This window comes from Tenrec ecaudatus, chromosome 17 (assembly GCF_050624435.1).
Source record: "Tenrec ecaudatus isolate mTenEca1 chromosome 17, mTenEca1.hap1, whole genome shotgun sequence".
Taxonomy (NCBI): domain Eukaryota; kingdom Metazoa; phylum Chordata; class Mammalia; order Afrosoricida; family Tenrecidae; genus Tenrec; species Tenrec ecaudatus.
In genome coordinates this window covers 74700907-74719622 of record NC_134546.1, presented here as the reverse complement: position 1 = coordinate 74719622, position 18716 = coordinate 74700907, and the positions used below count along the sequence as shown (strand labels likewise).

The 18716-nt window shown below is 41.5% G+C and overlaps 1 non-coding gene across 1 annotated transcript; it reads right to left on the bottom strand.

Moving 5' to 3' along the window:
* Positions 1-17211: 17211 nt before the first annotated feature.
* Positions 17212-17375, bottom strand: LOC142431213 (U1 spliceosomal RNA). The gene has a single exon (XR_012780755.1). It is a non-coding gene; the product is annotated as a U1 spliceosomal RNA (small nuclear RNA).
* Between the last annotated feature and the right edge of the window lie 1341 nt (positions 17376-18716).

Below are 18716 nucleotides of genomic sequence, written 5' to 3'. Positions count from 1 at the left end.
CTTGTGGTCTGAGGAGGGACTAAATTCAAACCCCCACAGCTCCATAGGCAGGGATCAAGCTTCAGCTACGCTGCAGCGTCTGTTAACATCTCTGCTCTCTGTCCCCCCACTTCTCTGGGGGCTGCTCAGCAGCTTTCTTGCGACTCTTCTTGGGGCTCAGTTGCGGACTACTACTGGGGTTTGGGGCAGGGAGTAAGCCCTTGCAGGTCCACAGGCAGGGAGTGGGACACAGCTACATAGTTTCTTTTGCTTCCCTCCCTTCCCTGTACCCCGGCACAGTCTAGTCTTACTTATTGATTTTTCTCCCCCATTTGTCCCTGCCCTGCTCTCTCACACTCCATTGCAGACTTACAGGGCACACCCATTGTCCTAGGGCTTTTGTGCCTGGGTCACACCCAGCTAGGTGAGCTCCATCCTGCATAGATAGCCCAAGGCTAGGGTAAGGCCTGCTTGCTCTCCAGGGGATACTCCTCAGACTTCTCACCAGGCAGTTCCTGCCTGTGTACCTGGGGACATAAGGCAGCTCAGCCAACACTTATCAATATTCAAACCAATAGCAGGAACTTCAGCCCAGCCTCTGCAACACTGGGGCAGGCAGTCCACCTGCCATCTGGGGCACTCCCCTGATAGGGAAGCCACAGGAAGATTAAGTGGTAGGTTAATCCTGTAGCAAAATCAGCTGTAGGCAGTTCGAAGAAGCATTCCTATAAGTCTTCCAGAGAGAGACTAGAAAATGGCACCTGGTCCCTGAAAAACAACTCAACGCAAAAAGCCATCACCCCCAAAGACCTCAACGAAAAAACAGGAGAAACAAAAGACAAAGGCAGAAGATGTCCTGAACATAGCAACATACATAGAAGAAGCAGACATTGAGATGCCATACAAAGAAACTCTCAGAATGCTGCTTGGAGCCATCCAGGATATGAGGGAAACAATACAGAAAAAGGATGAAACGATAGAGGAGATAAAAGCCATACACCAAAGGGAAATACAGGAGCATAAGGAGTAGATTATGAAAAACAATAGCAGAATCATGTTCCTTGAGAATCGTTTGGAGGAATCAGAGAACAGTATCAGTGTCGTGGAGGACAGCCAAGTAGACTTTAATAAACGTGAACAAAAATCTAATAAGAGCATCAGAGAAGCCGAAGAAACCCTAAGAGGTATGTCTGATGCTATGAAGCGGAACAACATAATAATTATTGGCCTCCTGGAGGAAGACACAACAAAGAAATCATGTACAACAATAGCGAGAGAATTCTTGGAGGAAAACTTCCCCAGCCTAATGAATAAAAACCAAGCAACCAACCATCCAGGAGGCTGAAAGAACACCAGCACGACGGGACCCCAAGAAGAAATCACCAAGGCACATAATAGTCAAACTATCCATCTTTGAGGAAAAGGAGAAAATCATGAGAGCAGCTAAGGAAAAGCAAGCAATCACATATAAAGGTTTCCACATAGGGATGTGCTCAGACCTATCAGCAGAAACTATTTAAAAAAGGAGAGAGTGGAGTAACATATTCCAAAAATGGAAAGAAAACAATGGAAATCCAAGAATACTTTACCCAGCCAAATTATCGATCAAGATCGATGGAGAAGTAAAAGTCTTCCCAGACAAGGAAAAACTCAAAAAATATGTTACAACAAACCCAGCCTTACAAAAGATCCTTGACGACTCAGTATGGGCAGAAGAACAACACTCACCAAGGACAAATAAGAGACCAACACATAGAACAACCTCACCCAGAGCACAACAAAGAGAAAAGAGACCCCAAGATAGCAATGGCTTAAGGATGGAAAGAAGTCAAGAATGATACACCCACAAAACACATACTAATGAGAAAGGAAAGTATGAAAACTCCCAACACAAAAGGTAAAAATGGCATCACAGTGTCCGCACATGGAGATAATAACCCTGAATATCAATGGCCTGAACTGAGGCATTAATAGACTGAGACTAGCAGAATGGCTTAGAAAACACAACCCATCAATTTGCTGCCTACAGGAGACATATCTCAAGGCTACAGACAAAAATAGGCTGAGAATCAAAGGTTGGAGAAGGACCTACCAAGCAAATAGCAATACAAAAGCAGGGGTTGCAATCCTTCTCTGTGATAAAATTGACCTCAAAGTGCAAACCATAAAAAGAAATAAGGAGGGACACTATATAATGCTCAAGGGAATCATAGACAATGAACCAGTTAAGCATTGTAAACATATATTCCCCGAATGAGAGACCAGCTCAATACCTCAACCAAACACTTCAAAAGATTAAAAAAGAAATCACAGACTCGGCAATTATAGTGGGCAACTTCAACACACCACTCACTGAGAAAGATAGATCACAGGGAAAGAAACTCAACAAGGAGACTAGAGAGCTAAACTCCACAATTAGACAATTTGACCTAATAGATATTTACAGAGCTTTTCATTCAAATATAAAAAATTTCACATTCTTTTCAAGTCCCCATGGCACATATTCGAAGATAGACCACATGCTGGGGCATATGGTAAATCTACATAAATTTAAGCACATTGAAATAATACAGACCTCTCTCTCTGACCACTGTGCCATAAGATTGGAAATCAACAAAAGGAAGACAAAGAAAATAAGAGCAAATAATTGGAGGATGAATAACTCTCTACTGCAAAAGGAGTGCATACTGGTGCAGATCAGAGATGAAATCAAGAAATTTCTAGAAACCAACGAAAATGAGCACACGATGTACCAAAACTTATGGGACACAGCAAAGGCAGTCATCAGAGGAAGGTTCATAGCAATATAAGCACACCTAAGAAAGGAAGAGAGACTCATGATGGAGACGCTGACACAAAATTTACAAAAACTAGAGCAGAGTCAGCAGGACAACCCTACTAATAGCAAAAGAAAAGAAATTATAAAAATCAGGGCTTAGATTTAGGAGAGGCAAAATTAAAAAAACAGTGGAAAAAATTAACATCGCTAAAAGTTGGTTCTTTGAAAGGATAAACAGGATCGATAGATCATTGGCAAATGTAACCAAAGAAAGGAGGGAACAAATCTCAATAGCAAGAATAAGGGATGAAAGAGGGGTCATTACAACAGACCCTAATGAAATCAAAGGATAGTTACACAATACTATGAAGGATTGTACTCCAATGAATTCAACAATTTGGAAGACATCGACAAATTCCTGGAAAAACAATCCCTCCCTAGACTAACTTCGGTGGACATCAAGAATCACAACAGACCCATAGCAATAGAAGAAATAGAAAAGGCTATAAAGGGATTACCAACAAAAAAAAATCCCCTGGATCAGATGGCTACACTGGAGAATTCTACCAAGCATTCAGGGGAGAACTAATACCAATCCTACACAAACTTTTCCAGAACATAGAAAAAGATGGCAAACTCCCAAACTCCTTCTATGAAGCTAGTATAACTCTGATACCCAAACCGGGCAAGGATCCCACAAGAATCGAAAACTACAGACCAATATCCCTAATGAACATTGATGCAAAAATCCTTAACAAAATACTAGCCAACAGAATACAAAAGTGTATAAAACAAATAATTCACCATGACCAAGTGGGATTCATACCAGGGATGCAGGGATGGTTCAATATAGGAAAGACCATTAGTATTATTCGTCACATTGACATGAAAAAGTATAAGAATCACATGATTATATCAATAGACGCAAAAAAAGCATTCGACAACATCCAACACCAATTCCTGTTTAAGACACTAGCAAAGATAGGAATGGAAGGAAAGTTCCTCAAGACAATACAAGCTATATATGAAAAACCAACAGCCAAAGTGGTAGTCAATGGAGAAAAGACTAACACAATCCCACAGAAAAAGGGGACCAGACAAGGATGCCCCTTGTCCCCACTCCTACTTAATATCGTGCTGGAGGTTTTAGCTAACAGCATAAGGCAAAGAAGTGACATCAAAGGTATTCGTCTGGGGAAGGAAGAGGTGAAACTATCGTTATTTGCAGATGATATGATTTTATATAAGGAAAATCCCAAAAGTTCCACTGGAAGCAATAGAGGAGTTTAGCAGAGTGTTAGGATACAAGATCAAAAAAAAGAAGTTCATCGGACTGTTATACACATCAGATAAGACCACAGAAGGAGAGATCAAAAAGTGGTACCCTTCACAATAGCCAAACACAAATTGAAATATCTAGGGAGACACCTGACTGAAAAAACAAAAGATCTATATAGGGAAAACTATAGAACACTATTACAAGAAACGAAGAGCGACCTCAACAAATGGAAGAATATTCCATGCTCTTGGATTGGGAGACTCATTATAGTTAAGATGTCAGTTCTGCCAAAAGCACTATATAAGTTTAATGCCATCCCGATACAATTACCATCATCTTTCTTCAATGAAATGGAAAAACTGATTACCAACTTCATATGGAGAGGGAAGAAGCCAAGAATTAGCAGAGAACTCCTCAAGAAGAAGGACACCGTGGGAGGGCTTGCTTTACCTGACTTTGGCACATACTATGCAGCCACAGTTCTCAAAACTGCATGGCATTGGAACAAAGACAGATACTCAGACCAATGGAAAAGAATTGAAAACCCAGAAATAAAAGCATCAGCATACACACAGCTGAATTTTGATAAGGGCCCCAAATTTATCAAATGGGAAGCCGATGCCCTCTTTAACAAGTGGTGCTGAAAAAAATGGATATCAACATGCAGAAAAATGAAGCAAGACCCTTATCTCACTCCATGCACAAGAATAAACTCAAGGTGGATCACAGACCTTGAAGTTAAACCCCAAACTATTAGGGCCATCAATGAGGGAATTCAGACCAACTTGAAAACTTTGGTACAGGGAATACAATGGCTATCAGAAATAGGGAAGGACACAAACACAGAGGAGGCACAAATTGACAAATGGGATATACTGAAGATAACACACTTGTGTATATCTAAAGAATTCATTAAGAGAGTAATAAGAGAGTCCACAGACTGGGCAAACATCTTTAGCAATGACATATCAGACAAAGGCCTTATTACTAAAATTTACAATACTCTGCTAGATTTCAAAAAGAAAAAAAAAACCAATAGCCCACTTGAAAGGTGGGCAAAGGACTTGAACAGAAATTTTACAGGGACAGAAATCTGAATGGCCAACAAACATATGAGAAAATGTTCCTGATCTTTAGCCATAGAGAAATGCAAATTAAAACAACAATGAGGTACCACCTGACACCCTGAAAGGTAGCTCAATTCAAAAAATCAGAAAGCAACAAGTGTTGGAGGGGCTGTGGGGAGACAGGAACTCTCATCCACTGCTGGTGGGACTGTAAGCACGTACAGCCACTATGGAAATCAATCTGGCGATACCTAAAACAGATGGAAATAGAGTTTCCATATGACCCAGCAATCCCTCTACTGGGCATATACCCAGAAGAGGCAAGAAACAAACCAAGACCAGACATCTGTGCTCCAAAGTTCATTGCGGCACAGTTTACAATTGCAAGGAGTTGGAAGCAACCCAAATTTCCATCAACTGACGATTGGATTAAAAAACTGTGGTATATACATACAATGGAGTACTACACATCACTAAAAAGCAGTGATGAACGAATGAGGCACATAGCGGCATGGGAAGAACTGGAGGAAATCATGCTAAGGGAGGTAAGTAAGGCACAAAAAGACAAGTACAACATGAGCCCACTGAGGTAAGAATTAAAATTTTTTTTAAAAAAGCAAAAGTGGCATAGGGGAAAAAGCTACTGTATACAAACATTGTTTGGGTGAAGACTGTGTAGTATGGCAGAAAGCAGACCAAAACCAGGGATGCACATGGTGGACAATGGTGGAGGAGGAGGGGCAAGGAAAACAAAAGGATGAATATAAGGAAGAAAAAGGTAGTGGGGGCATGGGGCACTAATCCACCCAAGGGGAGGGTTTTGTTTATATCTCCACAGGGAAAGTGGGACCAGACTTCAACCCAGTGCCACAAGGTGTGAATGCAATATCCCGGCGTGGAGTAGGGAACCAGTGGAGAGGTCTTGGAGGCTGTCCCCAGCACCATAAATGAAGTGGATTCCTGCCCCTCCCCCGAAAAGAATTTGTTCCAAAGGACTACATTGACGCTGCAGCTCCGGGAGATGGACATATCTGATCAGAGTACACGGGCGCAGATGAAGGGGCAGGGGAGAGAGTGGAACACAGCCTGACCCACCAGGCCGTGAGGAGGATGTTCCTGAGTAGAGCAGCCTGTCCATAGAGAGAACAACATGGCTGTCCCCACTGTGAGAAATGATGCCCCTCAGTGGCTAAGGGCAATACAGGGGACAGCACCTGAGACAAAGTGTGGGAATTGCACCTGATCTGATCCCACCACACCGAGGCAAAGCAATGGGGGGTGGGGTGTGTGCGTAAAACAGCAAGGGAATGGAGTGGTAAGGTCCCCATGGAATGCTGAAAGTGAACTTTGGGGCCAGGGCGTGGTGCCCCAGCAGACTGGACTGGAAAACGCTCCTAAGGGCCAGCAAACGATCCCTGAACTAACTACAAGCTTTTCTCTTCTGAAGTGTTCTGTTTTGTTCTTTGTCAGTGGTTTGCTTTTGTTGTTTTGTTGACTGGTTGTATACTGTTGCCTTGTTTTCCTCTGTCTTCTTTTCGTGCATGTTAGCGTCTCCACAGGTCTGTCTGAATAGGACAGGCTGGATGAACTATCTGGAGGAAAAACAACGGGGCCGACAGTTCCGGGGGGACTTTGGATGGGGGAGTACGGGGGTAAGGAAGTGGTGTTAACAAACACAGGGACAAGGGAACAACATGTGACCCCAAATGGTAGAGAGGGGGGAATGGCAGGCCTGGTGGGGAATGATCAAGGGTAAGGTTGCGTAGAGAAGAGGTATACTCTAGCCCAGGTGGCGACGAAGCATGGTAGTAGGGCAGGAGGAAAGTCAAGGGAGATGGAGAAAAGAGCTAGGAGTCAAAGGGCATTTATGGAGGTCTAGACAAAGACATGTACATGCAAATATACATAGGAGGATGGGGAAATAGATCGATGTGTCTATATTTATAGGCTAAGCATTAAGGTGGCAGAAGGACCTTGGGCCTCTACTCAAACACTCCCTCAATGCATTAATACTTTCTTTTATTAAATTGGAACTCTATGATGCTCACTCTCCCGACACAACGGCAGCAGCCAAAGTGGGTGAACAAGGAAATATGGTGAAGAAAGCTAATGGTGCCCGGCTATCAAAAGAGATAGTGACTGGGGTCTTAAAGGCTTGAAGATAAACAAGCGGCCATCTAGCCCAGAAGCAACAAAGTCCACATGGAAGAACACACCAGCCTGTGTGATCGTGTGGTTCCAAATTGATCAGTTATCAGGCATCAAAGAACAAAAAAATCATATCATTGACTGCATACCTCCATGATAGGATCGCTGAAGACAAATGGGTGCTTAAGCAAATGTGGTGAAGAAAGCTGATGGTGCCCGGCTATCAAAAGCGATAGTGTCTGGGGTCTTAAAGGCTTGAAGGTGAACAAGCGACCATCTAGCTCAGAAGCAAAAAAGCCCACATGGAAGAAGCACACCGGCCAGTGCGATCACGAGGTGCCAAAGGGACCAGGTATAAGGCATCATGCAAAAAAAAAAAAAGATATATGTTTGTATATGTATATATGTGTGTATATGTATATATGTGTATATATACACCATATTGAATGAAGGGGGAAGTGCAGAGTGGAGACCCAAGGCCCAAGTGTCAGCCAATGGAGATCCCCTCACAGAGGGGTTCAGGAGAGGAGATGGGTCAATTAGGGTGTGAAGTAGTACCAATGAAGAACACTGCTTTCCCCAAGATCCTTGATGCTTCCTCCCCCCAGCTACCATGATCCGAATTCTACCTTGCAGGGCTGTATAGGGCAGAGGTTGTACACTGGTTCATGTGAGGGCTGGAGGCACAGGGAATCCAGGGTGGATGATACCTTCAGGACCAAGGGTGTGAGGGGCTATGCTGGGAGAGTGAAGGGCGAGTGGGTTGGAAAGGGGGAACTGATTACAAGGATCCACATGTGACCTCCTCCCTGGGAGAGGGATGGCAGGGAAGGGGGGAAGGGAGACCATGGATAGGGAAAGATATGACAAAATAACGATGTATAAATTACCAAGGGCACATGAGGGATGGGGGAGCAGGGAGGAAGGGGGAAAAAAAAAGAGGACCTGATGCAAAGGGCTTAAGTGGAGAGCAAATGCTTTTAGAATGATTGGGGCATGGAATGTATGGATGTGCTTTATACAATTGATGTATGTATATGTATGGATTGTGATAAGAGTTGTATGAGTCCCTAATAAAATGTAAAAAAAGAAAAAAAAGGGGATCAAAAACGTAAGAGCTCCCTCCCCTCCATTAAATTCCTTTTAAACTTAGTTAAAAGCCTGTTCATTATTACGGATACTCCTAATTCAGGAAGGGGAAGCATGACCCTGTAGAGGAGCAAGGACACTGAAACCTTAGGGGGTAATGGTGTGACAGTCCCTGGGGTAATGAAGACAGAAATTGATGCTGTTGTAATCCCTTGGGGAAATGTAAAGACTTTCTGTGAACTCTGCTACGTTTTGTCCTCTGATGACTGTAAACTTGTAAACCAACCCCCACTGCAACCTGAAAGGAAGTTTGGGGTCTATAACTTGTTTGATTCTCACTGGATTTGTGAAGCAGTCCACTGGGCGTTTCCTTCTGTAAACCCTAGCATGAATAAACCTAGAATGTCTCAAATCAACCTGGTCTCTTCTTATGACAGCCTGCCCCACACCCTTTCCAGTCCAACAACAATATGAGGTTCTGCACATACCTCACAGCATCTATAATAACAATAACAATAATACTAATAAATTAATATGGACCATTTACCAAAATGTAAATAAGACTATAAAATTAGAAAATATGAATGAGTTTGCACTTGGTAATGAGAGGTTTTTTTAGATACATCACAATGAGAACATGGACACATAATAAAAGATTGATCAAGAGGGTAGATAAAGATATAAAAAATTCTCACTGTGGTGAAAAAAGTCCCTTAAAAGAGAATGAAAAGTATGAACATACTTGGTAAAGGTTTGCAGAATTTGTGTCAATTAACTTTAATTTAATATGGCAAATTATTCTTATGTAAATAAGATTTTAAAATAAAAATAAAATATCCAGAATATCTGATCAAATATGTAAAACAAGAAATTTAACTAAAAATAAATACATGGGAATATTACTCAAATTCAAATAATTTCATTTTAGAAAATGAAAATTTAAACAAGTAGATGATTTTACTGACCTAATAAATGAAATGTTTTCCATCTCCAAACCTTACAATGTCATTTTCTCACAAGTGAGCACAGGACAAGGGAATCTCGTGACTCGATTGCTGGAATGTAAAGTGGTTCAGCTACTTTGAGAGACAATCGGACAGTTTCTTACAAAGCCTCTCATTGCTTTACCATTTTATCCTGAAACATGCTCCAAGGTGTTTGCCTTGATGAGGAGAAAATACATGTCCCCCTGAAACCATGCACTAATGATTTATAACAGCTCTACACACAATTAACCCAGCTTGAAATGACCAGCATGGCCTTCAGCATATAAATAATTAAACAGTCCGTGATACAATAAATATATGTTATTTTAAAGAGTTTTCAACCCATGTAAATGTTTAGATAAATCTTAACTTGAAATAGACATTAAAAAACAGAATTTATCATAGGGCTTTGATACAACATTTTTAAAAAGAGGATCCTATACAGGTATGACAAACCTATCAGTGACTGCCAGGAATTTGGAAATATGGTGCTCAATAGGAGACATATAGGCATTTTTTTACAGTACCAAAATCCTTCTACTTGTTACCGCCATGGCGTAAATATGACATTTTGATTTATAAAAGCACTGAAAACTTCACAATGTAATGAGTCAACCTTAGCTATGGAAAAATAAAAGCTTAGGGATCGCACGATAGAAATCAAATTAAAAAATGATGGTATTAAAAATGTATGAGACAACTGTCTGAAGTTGGCAGGGATACCATGCTGACATACATAACTCTAAGGTGAACAGAGGCTGTAAACCTAAAGGCAACATAAGTGCACACCATGCTCTCTACCTTACAAATTCCTTTTCCATGGCTATAAGGCTCAAAATATGAAATCACACATGTACAATATAACTGAAAACTATACAAATGAAAATGCCCAATGAGAAATGGAATAAAAATATTCTCAATACAACAAAATGTTGGACAACTTTAAACAAGAACAAAACACAACATAATTTTGATTTATAATGTGAAGTGTAAAAATCAATATTCCTTAAGTTTTTTTCTATAAGTAAATGATTGAATGAATAAAGCAAATGTGGTAAAGAACACCTCCCAGACTAGAATTTCCAGTGACTTATATTAGTACTCATGCAGCCACTAAAAAGCAAACCATGAAGTCCTTCAAGATTTCATTTTACTGTGGTCCACAAGGAATTTAATTAGAAAGCACATTGCATTTGGTAAATCTACTGTAAAAGATATCTTTACAGTGTAAATTATAAAGATGTCACCTTTAGGAATAAAGTGCACCTGACACAGCCATAGTATTTTAAATGGTATACACCTGCAAAAGTCTTTGCTTGTCTTTAAATTATTAAAACTGAAAATATTTGATACGTTTGAATTATGATTATGGTAATGAATACTTAATACCTAGTAGATTCCTAGAAAAAATAATTATACCTATGTTGAAACTCGTGCAGCCAGAATTCTCTGTAGAAGTGAGCATGGCAGGACATCATGCAATATACCGTGTATAAGCCTACCCGAATATCAACTGAGGCACCTAATTTTTCCACAAAAACTGCATTGAAAATGTGCTGAAAACTTGGCTGATACTCAAGTATATGCGGTACTTTGGACATGTGATCAAGAGTGGCCAGTCCTTGGAGAATAGCATATGACTGGTGAACTAGACGGTGGTGAAGAAATATAAGGCCCCAAGTGGGATGGATTGACACAGTAGCTGCCACAACAGACTCAGACACAGATGGTGAAGATGGCCCAGGTCTAGGCAGTGCTTTGTTCTGATGCACAGAGGCCACTTGATGACATCTAACAACAGCAACAGTACAAACTGAAACCAACAAGCAATATACCGTGCTGTTTGAACTGGATCAACTCAGAGTAGCATGCAGTATTTGTGTGTGTGTGTGTACAGATGTCTTGATAATATGAATGTGTCTACATTGAGAGCACGAACCATAAACCGTGTAACAAGTGTAAACGAGATAACACTGCTGAACTAGAAAGAAAACCGACTAGGGCAAAAAGGGATGCCAGGTCATTGTTACATAGCTCCAGCAACGACCCAGCTGTGTTCAAGGGAAGAGGGTCAGATGTGAATGTCAGTCTTTTCTGACATCTTACAGACCCTGAACTAGATATTATTGACTCCCACCAGTAACTCCAAGAGTGTGCTAGGTGGAGTAAAACAATGAGATCTCTACAGAGAGTCTGCTATTTCTGAAGCAGGTCAACAGAACAGTTTTCTAGCTTTCAACTATTATTCCAGTGCTTCACTGTTTTCACCACTAAGTGCCTCCAGCTGCCCTCGGTGAGTTTGGAAATATATCCCTGATTTCCTAAGGTTCATCAAACACTGGTGCTTGAAATTCCAGGTGGAGCCACTTCCCCACCATGTAAGACAGGCTGCTTTCTTTGCGTGGGTCAATAATTTCTCCTGTTACAACTTTTTGCTTCATAGATATCAATGGTAGACCAGGAGCCATAAAAATAGAGAAATTCCTTGGGGAAACAGTGAGATGGAGAAGCGTTCCCAGACCCCAACAGGAAACCAGCCCTGAAACTGTCCATCTGCACCTGCTTCAGGGTGTATCCTGTGATCTGTGGTACCTGAGCGACCCCCTGCAGCTTAGCTCTTTCCCAGCAGGGAGTTTTGTGTTGGGGATCACATTGACTTCCCCTCACTCTCTTTCTCACAGAGTAATAGGCAGCCATGTCTTCTAATTTGTAACTGTCCGTTTGCAGATAACTGTGTTCTTGTCATTGTCTCTGCAGATGATGATGGAAGTATTTACACACAAGGAGTACATACCAAGGTATTTTTAGCCTCCCTCCTTGAGGGGATGATTTCATTTCACAGGAACGTTTTGTTCATTTCACAGGAAGTTATTGTCTTGGTTTCTCACCACTAAGTGCAAAACCGATAAATAAGGATTCAGGTCAATATTCTGAGCACAGCTTTCACCCCCCAGGTGTTCTGACAGTCTCAGTATGTGAGTTTTCACAGCATGTGTAGCACACAGGAATCAATGCGATGTCCTCGGACTCCAGGCTGCCAATCTGTAGCTAAGCTGTGCTGACTGAGCCATCCCAGAAGACATAGCCCTGTGTGAAGCCCTGGGCATATGTTGACTTCCTAGCGTGGGTGTTGATCCAGCCCATCCACTAAACGCCTTTTCCTGGTGCTTGTCACACGCGATTCGTACCGTAGCTGGAGAAGGTGTATTCGGAAGTCCTGCAGGACACCTTCACCTACTCTCCTGGCTTCTGCACCTCGGCCTCAGACTGCACTAACTGCATCTGGGCATGCACACCTGTGAGGAAGTAAACCAGAAGGTGAGGGCTCCGGAGCTGCCACAGTCTTCTCGCCAGCCCCACGTTTTATCTTACCTAGGGCGACTGCCAATAGGAAAATGGAGCCGCATAGTCACCCCTTGATGAGTGCACTTTGTTGTCAGTGGGTCAAGTGCAACCTATATGGCAATGTCCTTGCTTAATGCTGAATGAGGGGTGATGGCTTCAGCTTTCAACTCTCTAAGACATTTATGTGTGCATGAGTATCACATTCATGAACGTAGTTCTGGTCTACATTAGGAATAAATAATAGGAAGTCTAGATAACTCTATAGCAGGGGTTCTCAATCTGTGGGTTGTGCCTCCTTTGGGGGCCAAACGACCCTTTCACAGGGGTCACCTGATTCATAACTAGCAAAATTACAGCTATGCAGTAGCAATGAAAATCATTTTATGGTTGGGTGGGCGGTCACCACGACATGAGGAATGGAATGAAAGGTGGAGAAGCACTGCTCTAATCACACAGAGGATAGTGCAGCTGCAGATCTCAAGTGTATCCTGGACTCCTGATGCCTAATGGTAGGTGCATCTCACCAAGTGAGCTGACAGCTAGTCATGGCTGGTACAGATGTACCCACTTACACATGACTCTTATAATTTTACTGACCTCATAGGTGAGGTGTGACAAAATCAACTTTTCAAGAAGTAATTTTGCCCATTCAAGGGGGCTGTGTTAGTCTGGGTTGACTAGAGAAACAAATCCTGACACTCATATGTGTGTAAGAAAGAGCTTCATATCAAAGAGCAATTGTATATTGAGAAAACATCCCAGTGCAGTCCAGATCAAATCCATATTAGCCCATAGGTTTGATCCTAGTCCATAAATTTCTTTTCAGACTTACGCAGCAAAGATGCCAAATGTAGGAAGCTCACAGGCATGTTGGTGAAAAGTCTTGTGGATCCAGTAGTATTGAAGTATCTCAGGCCTGGTGCAAGTCTCCCTGTGGTTCTGCCAGCTCTCTAAGTGTGTTTCCTCAACAGGAAGGTGAAGCAGAGAGAGTGTGTGGCCAGCCTCCCAGGAGAAAGAGGAAATTCCTGAAGCCCCATGAGAAGGTCACACCCATAAGCAAGCATTTTCAGACCATGACCTGGCTGACAGGCTAGACTCCACCCCTATGTTTATTTATCAAGTTAACATGAAATTATGTAACTGCACCGGGACCATTCCTCTTGGTTGTGATGAAGTTTAGTGATTTACTGAGGGGTGGGGGGTTGTCTTACTCATGTTACTGTATCATTCTCCCTCTTACACTAATGAGTGTGTTTTCAAAAATAGCCACCTATAACTTCCGAGGCATATTCTCTTACTCGTTTAAAAGAATTGAAACAAAAATATCACTTTAAAGGCACAAATTTTGCTAATTTCTACTACTCACATAAAAACCAGTCCACAAAACACAATGGGAAAAAATTGAAAAGCAACCAATTTTATAATATAAAAGTCTGTAAACGCTTAAAAAACATCCAAATCAAAGGAATACAATATTTAAAATATAGGAAAATATTATCTTTATCACCACAAGTCTAATAATATTCCATACATAAATTCAATTAGTTTACAATATATATTAAAGTGACATTAACAGGATTAACCAAAGTTGTAGACTTAAATTAAAAATAATATCAGTGCTGTAAAAGAGAGAGGGAGAGAAAGAGAGAGAGAGAGAAACCATAAGAGCAGGATATATCACTGCATATTTGGGAAAATATCAAGAGTAGAGCACACATGTTCATAAAAAATACTTCCTTTTATGAATGGTCCTATAACTATCCAAGAGCTTAGGGCTCGTGAGAACCCACTAACCTTTGAATGTTCTTCATTTAAAAGGCCAGGACATTGGTTTTTCCGGTTTCAGCAAGAAGAATCTGGTTACAGAGCAGAAGGGGTGATAAAACATAGATCAGGTTTTCTTGATGTTGGGTCATGAGGCATCCTTTGCACACATCCCCCTATAACATCTATTTACATGAAGATTACCACAACTCTGTGCCTATGTACCCATTTTGTGTCCTCTGTGAACCCCTGCAACTCCATTTCCACCGTGGATCCCTGCGCTCTCTGTCTTGGCCTGTCTCATCCTCCTGTGAGTCAGGCATGAGCTCCTTATTCTGCAATGTGAGACTGGATGCACTGGTGCTGGGAGTCCCTGCATGCATGCATCAGAGAACTGACATGGATGGACATATCAAAATGCCACCCAAAATCTAGAGAGAGGGACATTCCAAGAGGCACAGCAGAAATCTGCTTACCTGGATCAGAAACCACTGAAACCGTGTATTTGGAAAACATATATGTAAATTAAAATGTGATCAATTTCTAGAGGCTGAGTATTGATTACTGAGATTGTGAGAAACCATTGGCGCCGGCCATTAGTGGAGCCCCATGTTCTATGGGCTCTAACTGTAAAACCCGTCCAGGTTTTTGAGTGAACATTCAAAACAAGTCCTCTTGTTTCTGGCACTGGAGAGGAACACCATTCTCAAGCTGAAAGATTTCTCACCACAGGAAGGTCCTTTTTATTAACTTTTCATAACTGGAGGTGAAATATTTCCCCTATCAAACACCCATCCATATCTCACATCTTACCCATGACACTTAAGTGGGGGCGGGGAGTGAGAGGCATAGTCAACAGGGAAAAACAATCCAAAGTTAAAGAATGTGGATACTGCTGATAAGGAAAGGAATATGGACCAGGGAATATATAAACTACAGCACAGGCATGAAGGTCAGAGCCCCACTACCCAGGTCCTATAAGATGTTCAGACTCAATCAGAAGATCACACAGAAAACTCCCTGTTTTCTCATTTCAACACCATGCAAATTCCCAGCATAACAAATGTGGATTATGATTTATAATGGGAAGAATCTGCCCCTCTGAGGAGGAAAAAAATAGCAAACATTAATATGGTGTAACTCTTGCCAGGTTAGCATAAATCCTCACAAGACTTAGCTCTGAGACCAAGGGTAATAAATGTTTCTACCTCACAGAAAGAGTAAATAAGATGAAATTCTCATTTTTTCTGAATACATCAATCCCATTTGATCATGTCATTTCTGCGCAGATAGTTTTTAGTCTGTGTAGCATTGTGGCATCTCAAATTTAATTTAACTTTTTGAAGGTTTTCATGTGTCATTTTATATTGAAAACTGAACTTAGTATTTTTTCAGTCACACAAGCAATCAACATTTTTTAACACATTGCTATAGATTGTCCAGCTGAAGTGTACAGGACACGTTGTTCTGGAAATGGAGTGTTGTATGAAAGTTTCCTCCATCATTGAAGAGGAGACCGTGGGACTAAACGCTCTGCAGAGCACACTGGTCTGCAAACAGAGTGAGAAGACTAAAGAGATGCTCGCATTCTAATAGAAAGTAAGTCAGTGCAACAGTGAATAAAGCAAACATAAAGAACAATTCGTTTATTTAAAAATATAATGAAAGTAGTACCTGAAGGGAGATGCCTGAGTACAATCTGTCAAGTTTTAAAGACAAAATGAAAATGAAGATTACTTATGATACATAAGCAGTATCATAAAGAGCAAATTTCTCATTATCCAAAACAGTTGACTAAGACTAGAATTCAGAATACTGAGCATCTGAAAAGAGGCATGAGAGTAATATCATTTAGGGAGAATCCAGACTGCGTCCTACTTGAGCATGACTGGGAAGTTCCTTGCTCCTGGACCCAACTCCTCCAGGCACACCTAGGTCAGTCTCTCTAGACCTACGTTGTGAATTACTTGTTTGGCATATAGTCCATTCTGTGTAATGTGTGAATGAAGTCAACGCCAATATTAATTCAGAACACTTCTTATTAGGTAGTTGCCATTGTCATAGTTAACTTTACTTCCAAAACTGGAGGAAACATTAACCTTAATATAGATGGTGACACATTGTTTTTGTGTGTGTGGAGACCATTTTGACTCAAGGTCACTCTTTACTACTGACTAGAACTGGACGCAGATGGTTCTCTGGACTGTAATCTGTGTGGACACAGCTGGTCAATTTTTGTGTGCACAGGGACCAGGTGAAGGGTGGTAATGTCTCACCTTTCAAATAGCCTACATGATTTTAAAATTTGAGTCACAGGGATTTCGATTTTGTAACCTGCAAATATAGGGAAAACCCCAAATTTTTAAAAAAATATTTTATTAACATGTAAGTATTTTTTGATTGTAAGCAACTGTTTTCCCTTCTCAACCCCATCACCCTCCTAACTAGGGCTGAGAAGTTTTAACCTCACGTCTGAGCTACAAGCAGGAATAACGGATGAGCATGCTTTCTGTGACTTTCCTAAAAATGACTTCATTATTTTCAGCTTTTTGTGCACTATACACTTGTCTTACATTTATATTTATTCTCAAGCAAAAGGAATGGTGTAATAGATTTCAGCAGATAAGGAGTGGTATGACTAGCACACGAGTAATTATGAAGGTGTTTGTTAAGAGAAAGTGTGTTCACTTTCTGTGGAAAACAGAATTGCCCATCCTAGATTGAAGATGGCAAAATAAATTAAGAAATAAAAATACTTATGTTATCTTTTTTTTTCAGGGGAGAGCGTGAACCCAGTCCCCCACTACCACAAATTATGCAGTGGAGTTTCCCACATTTGGGGAAATCGCAGGGGTCAGCACATCTGGAGTGCAATGGATAAGCCTCGCCCTGGGAAAACCACCTTCGTGATCGTGGTATCTCCCCTGCCAGGTAAGTATTACTTATGTTATCTTCTGAGTGAAAAAAAACAACATTCATGGCAAAATGTACGATAAATATAAAAGTTATCACACTATGTTGAGAAATGCCCATCAATGTAGCCAATAGAAGAAATATATCCCAACAATCTATGTGTATGCTAAGAAAAAAAATAAGACCACATTATCTTTATGAAAATCTATCAAGAGTCTGTCAGGCCAGAGAATGACTCCCTCATTTCAGAAAACTGCAGTGTCACAAAGGGCCAGGGAATCCAACTGCCGGTTTATTTATATGGTGAACATCACATTTTCTATATTTTCCAGAGATTAAGTTGAAACTAAGAAAAAAACCCTGCAGATCAAACGACAGAATTTCGTAAGAATGACCACTTCCATGCAAATACCTTTTACAGGAGTAGTTCAAGCCTGTCTGAGAAGATCACTTTGGGTCGCAATCAACTGGATGGCGGTGAGAGTTTCTTGTTACAATTTAGGAGACACTAGTACACTTCCTGCGGTTGTAAATAGCGATCCCTCAGAACCTTTGAGAGCGTTGGGAACAAAAGGAACTGAAGTCAAAGTAGAAAGCTGCATCTGAGCACAGCCTTGCACCTGCTCCTGCTCCTGGACCTGTGCTGTTAGTGCTGAGCGCCCCCTGCTGGTCCCAGGACCCAGGCTGTCCTGCAGGATAGTGTATGTGAGGGCCACCCTGACTTCCCTGTCTGTGTCCACCTGCACTGTAACACACGAATGTGTCCTCAGTGCCCTCAGAGGTCAGAGGTAGGGAGAACTGCTTTTTGGAAGAGTCAAGGTCACTACCACAGTAACCAATAGTAGGAGATCTCCATACACCATGGGTTCTCCTTGGGTACTGCCTGATCCGATTCCAATTATCCTCTCTCTGACACTGACCACATGGTACAACCAGCACCTTCAGGAGAAAGATGGGAAGGAAGGAGATAGACATTTCTGAACTGAGTCGCCCTGACTCAGCAGGCTCCGGAGTCTCCTCCTGGTAAGGCCACTTTTACCCAGGAAACTATACCAAGCATTTTCATGAGTGTAACTGACCAGTCAAAGGCTGGGACCCATGAGCACTTTGCTCATGTCAAAGCACCAGGGTTCCACCTGGAGATTTCTACAAAGCTGTTTCCCAAATCAAGTTGAATGCAGGCAGGTGAGTCAAGTAAGAAAGGAAGCAAATGAATATACACGGATATCATGGCTACTTATTGGGGAAATTTTCTAGCAATATTGGGAATGTCTTTCGTAAGAAAAAGGCCAGGAAATTTGACCTGAGGATTTTCCTATTACGACAACGCACCCGCTCATTCTTCAAGGGCAGCAAGGGCTGAACAC